Source organism: Corvus kubaryi, unplaced genomic scaffold (assembly GCF_017639235.1).
Source record: "Corvus kubaryi isolate FWS band 111438036 unplaced genomic scaffold, C.kubaryi_AGA036_p1.0 65364, whole genome shotgun sequence".
In the NCBI taxonomy this organism is placed as follows: Eukaryota; Metazoa; Chordata; class Aves; order Passeriformes; family Corvidae; genus Corvus; species Corvus kubaryi.
This window is the reverse complement of record NW_024581945.1, coordinates 73,561-79,081: the sequence shown is the minus strand read 5'-3', so window position 1 is coordinate 79,081 and position 5,521 is coordinate 73,561. Positions and strand designations below refer to the sequence as shown.

General features: G+C 39.7%; 1 protein-coding gene across 5 annotated transcripts in view; it reads left to right on the top strand.

The window, feature by feature from the left end:
• The window catches only part of LOC121673355 (ankyrin repeat and IBR domain-containing protein 1), an 89,413-nt gene that overhangs the window by 10,522 nt on the left and 73,370 nt on the right, over positions 1 to 5,521 (top strand). The window lies entirely within an intron of this gene.

The following is a 5,521-nucleotide window of genomic DNA, read 5'->3' as shown; positions in this document are numbered from 1 at the left end:
ATCTCGTCATACGGTTGCACAACTGTTTTCTCCCTCCTCTACATACAACTGGTTCTGACCCAGCTGATGTGTTTGGCTCAGAGAGCTGTGGAGTTCTGTAGAACAATACTGTTGTATTAAATAAATTGTACTATATGGCTCAAACCCTGCTTTTTAACCTGACTTCTGCATTGTCAAAGATCTTAAGTGATCAGTTTAATGCTTTGAATTATTGCATGTCTGTCATGAAATAGACTAATCCTTAATGAGGTCTTTTTTCCAGAGTGTGGTACATTAAGGGTTTTTTTCTGTAATATGGCTTACTGTGCAGAAGTAGTCCAGTTACTTGTGCATTCTTTCAGGCCATGAAATAAATTAATAATTGTAATTGGAATGCAGGCTTATTCTGTTTTTTATTTGTCTGTTGAAGTTGGGTATTTTTTGGGTGGTTGGTTTATTTGGGATTTTTTCCCCCAAAACTCATAAATTCAGACTTTCTCATAAGCAAGCTGCCTGAGGTTTATAATTATTTACTTGATAAACGAATAGAAAGTTAAATTCACTTGTCTGGAATACGAGTTAGACAGGCACCATGTTCTAATATAAAATACTTTGTTTTAATATTTAATTTAAAAGAGTTAATTTGAAGGGTTTAATCTTTGTTACTCTGGATGTATTTGCAATGTAAAGTGTGCAAACCTGAATAAAGCAGTCACATAATTTTACTGTAAATGCAATGTAATTTGCCTCTTGATTTGGTCTTTATTTCATGGAAATACCTATAAGTTCATTCAGAAATCCTCTTGATTTTTTGCTGCATGTATACATGAGTAAGGAATCAGTATGGAGAACCAGAGTTTTTAAGTAAGTCCTTAAGAAGATGGTTGGTTAACTTTTTTATCCCTCCTCCCCTTCTTTTGGCCATTTGTATAGTTTTCTACGAAGATAATGAATCAAGTTTCTCTTTAATTAGTCAAAAACCTGAAAAGTACACTGAATTACTTTCAGTTTTGTTAGGTTGTGGAATTAGGGTAGCCATGAAGAGTTACTGATAATTATCTCCTTCATTATTTTGGAAATACACAATGGTTCTTGATTTTAGAATCTACTCATGAGCTCAAGGGAAGAAATCCTAAACCCCAAAATCATTTGGTTTTTTAGGGAATAACTTCTGTCTGAATAATACAATTTCTAGCAAAACCAAAGAGTATTTTCTGTGAGTCTTCAGCATGTTTTAGCTTCTTCAAAGGAATGATGACATTCAGATCAAAGCAGACTGGGTTAGTGCTAAATGGAGGTGTTCAAAAAAGTTTCTTTTTGAAGCATAAAACCTCAGTATGAACTTTGAACAGAAATATTCTTGAAACCATCTACCCGTGGCTTACTGTGAAACTAAATCCTTTCACATTCCTAAAAGCCAGACAGACTACCCTAATCATGCCTTGCTTTAGCTATTGTATACTCACTCTATTTTCCCCAGTACTGCCTGAGCCTGCTTACTGTAACTCTATTTGATGATTCCTGTTCTCTTTCTAAACTGCCCACCCAGCTGCTGCATCCAAACAGCTGAGGGCACGCAAGAAATGTTCTGATGCAATAATTGTATGTTGTGGCCCCAGTTCCCTACAGCTGAGAGATAACAAATAGTTTTTATTGAATGTGCTACATTCTGTGAAATGAAAGTGGCTTTAAAATCTATCCACATCGAGTTGAAGATGTGAGAGCAGTATTCTGTTTTCAGAATGGATTCAATGAGATATGAGGCTGCAAAACGTGGAGGTTTGGGCTTTTTCATATACAGTTTGTCATTCTAATTGATTAAGGAAATAAGATTTCCATGTCATGCAGACGCTTGATTACATCCTGAAAAAATGAGCAAGCTGTTGCATAGATGGTATATGCCTTTTAGAGTAGGTGGTTCCATCATCCCTGTTTCCTGGAACATTCCAGCCTCATGCCTTTCTGTTGCAACACAATAGATTTTCACACAAACCATGATTTGAAAAGGGAGTCTCTTATATTTACTTCCTCTCTTTACAGAGGTTTATTTTGATTACTATATGTTGTTAGTCATGACTGGTTTTTAGACTGTCAGATGCTTGCTTCAGAGATACTTCTTACTTTACATTATAAGAAATAGTGTTCCATTTCTCTCATTTCTTGTCTATTGCTTTTTTCCCCCTTTTGTATTTTCTAGAGACCAGTTTAGTGCAATTAGAATATCCTTCTTGCTGTGCAGGATGTTGTATGAGTACATAGGGTGATACCAGAGTAGATTTTTAAAGCTGTTTGTGCCTGTTAAAATTTTCAGAAAACCTTAAAACTTAAATTCTCTAATGAAGGTCTATGGATTGTTCCCCAGCAAGTTTTAAGTCTATTAATGAAATAATGGTGCAACAGGATTAGTGATATAGGGGGAAGGAAGGGATTGTTAAACATCTCTTTCCCCAAGTGCAATTGGAGAGGGACTACATTAGATGTGTTTTTCACCACTCCACCCTTCAAGGCTGTGTTTTTTCAAAACGCTTTGTGCCAGTTTTAGTAGAGTTTGTTCTCACTGGAGTCCTGCTGGGCCCCTGCAGCTACACTAAACCTTTTTCACCAATACCTGCTTTTTGACTGCCAGAGTAGCAGAGCTTGGATTTTCCCCTCCAGTAGATGCAAGCTCACCTTTGTCCTTTCACTGGCCATTGGACAGGGATTTTAGTTGTCTTTCCACATAGGTCTTGTTGCTTAGTGTCAGACACCTGAATAGCATCAGCTGCTGCTATTAACAATCACGTGGGGTTTTGCTTAGTGAAATAAAACTGCACTCAGACAGGGGTACCGGTTTTGCTGACATTTCTGTAAAGGGCTGAGGTGAAGTTGCTGTATCAGTTATTTGTTGTGAGTTTGCATCCTGATACAATTTGTTACTCCTTTGTACACTGCCCAGCATGGGTTATTGCAAGCTTAGGTGCAGTTTGCAGCGGCCAGTGCTTCCTTTGGTACTGCTCTGTATCGGCAGTCTCCCACTCCACCCAGCAACATCTTCTAGTCCATGCTTCATCCACTATCCCTTTCAAGTGTATGGCCACTGTCAGAGTAATAGCTGATAAAATAATGCTGGATCACAAAAGAAATTTCGTTAAAACTGTTTTGATTTTAGCTAATGTAGTGGTACTGCCTTGCCTCTACCACCCAAACAACTGTGGGCTTTGCACAGTTTGCACATTGGTGACGTTTCTGCCTCTGTTTGCACTTCAGTATGAATGAACACTGTTTTGAAAGTATTTCCACTCCATACAGTGTGAACTGGTACAAACAGTCCTGCCTCCCTATTGCTGCTGCCATGCTCTGGCTGTTTGGACCATCAGCATCCAGGAAGAAAACCCAAAAGAGGGAATTGATTTGAGTTAGATCTATTCTGCTTCTCTGTGCAGTCACAAAAAAAAACCAACAAGGGAAATTGTGGAAATATGGATGAACAGAAGGGGTGGATCAGAAACAAAAAGGGCAGTATCAGCTCTGGTGTCAATTAAAACCACTTTAGAAACTACAGTGTAAGTTTCTCAAACAACATTAGTGTCATAAAAAGATACTGAGGGCAGATTTCCAGCTTGCTAAGTGCATGCTTCATCGTAACCATAAAAATTACTTCATAATTTCTGAAGCTTTCAGGGAAGTCTGATAGAGGTTTCCCCCTGATCCTGGGCAGGGAAGTGGGCCCTGGGGAGGAGAGCAACGCAAGAAAAGAATGAGAAATGTAGGGGGAAAAGAAATGCACTTTTTTGTGGCTTTTTTCTGGCAGAGAGTGGGGGTAGGGAATATTCTCTTGTGGTGCCTTTTATTTTACAAGCAGGAAGAACTATTCTTAAATAAGTGCCTGCATGTTACATTGGCACTGGAGCAGGTTTTTCATAAGGCAGTCACCAAGGGATTCCTGAGCATCACAACTCCGTGAGGTGCTGAGACTGATACAGCTGGTTCCCCCAGCTTATGTCTTGTTTACCACTGCTTGTCTTTGCTTCCGCAAATCTCTGCAACTGGCAGTGGGATTTTTCTTTTAACAAACTGTATTCTTGGACCTTACCCCAGTGGATTTCTGTCTCATTTTCAGACAGCCAAATATAAGTTTGCCAGTACCTAGTAAATGCTGGATTGATGATTGTACTATTCCTAGGCATAGGTCAGGCTGTGTAAGTACTTCTTTATGAGTCATGGTAGAGGAAGCTGAATGGGCTTATCAAGCTGAAAGAGAGACACAGTGACTTAACAGACAGCAGTAAACCCACTCTTTTACATCAGCAGGCTGAATTCCATAGTCTCAAGTGGCCATGCACCATCTTGTGCTGGATATCTGCTGTCATTGTTTTGCAGACAGGTTTGGCAGACATTAAAGTCTTCCCTCATATGAGGAGGCATGCCTAGCTATGGAGGCAGCAAGAAGTGAACGCATGTCCCAGTCCCAGCAGCACCACAGCAGGGCAAGTCCATGTGCAGATGTCCTCTGTGACTTTGTGAGCGGCATTCGGAAATAGCACTGGCTGAGAACCTCCTGTGCAGTGTCACTGACACCTCCCGTGTCAGGCGGGTGACCTGGATCTTTCTGTTCTGCAGGACCTCCCTGTCTAATGTAGCAGCAAATAAGGGGCACAGAGGTCCGAAAAGTCAACTTACCTAACCAGAAGTACTGGATCCATGGGTGAGGTAGCTGTGCTTCGGCACTCTCAGTCATTCTTTTCTTATGACTACGGGAACTCTATGAAGCAGATGTGGAAGGAACAGAGGCAGTGATGAACATAAACTCTGTGAACTCCACATTTTGTATTTTGATAGTAAATGGTGTTGCGAGCAAGCAGTATTAAAAACAAAGGGAATGTAAGTCTAGTGAATGCTGCTTTTCAGAACACTTGCTGGCATAGTAACCGTCTGTAAAAAAAGGTAAGGCCGCAGTTTTCCATAGACACCATCCCTTTATCAAGTATCATTTACCAAAGTACTTCGTGATGAGAGCTGGGGTCTGATTTTGTAGGTCTAATCTCAGAACTGACAATCTATGTCAAATCTTGTGGAGAAGTTGTGGAAATTGTGTTTCAGGTTATTTTTTCACTGCAAATATGATTTTCCTTGGAACTCTTTGTTAATTAAAACTGTGCAAGCCCCGTGCATTTTGTCATATTTAACCTCTCTCTTAAGAACTAACTGTGTGACAGATTACTGGAGGTGGGTTAATATGATGCAATTTTTAAAATATTCCAGGACAGGCCTGTTGAACAGCAGATGCCATAAGCAAGATGCCTGCTCCTGGTATATTAGTAGAAATGATGTAATAATTAGCAGACATGTAAATAAATGTGATGTCCTGAGGATCAGTCAATGTAGTACCATAAGGGAAAGTCTGATCTCACAAACTTACTGAAGTTATTTGAAGAAGTTGGCAAAATACATTTGTTATAATCTGGTTGAATTTTCAAGTGGCATATCCCATGATCCCTTACTTAGAAGTTTTAAAGAATCCAAACAGCTTTGGGAAAGAGCATAGGTCGACTGCATGCAGGAG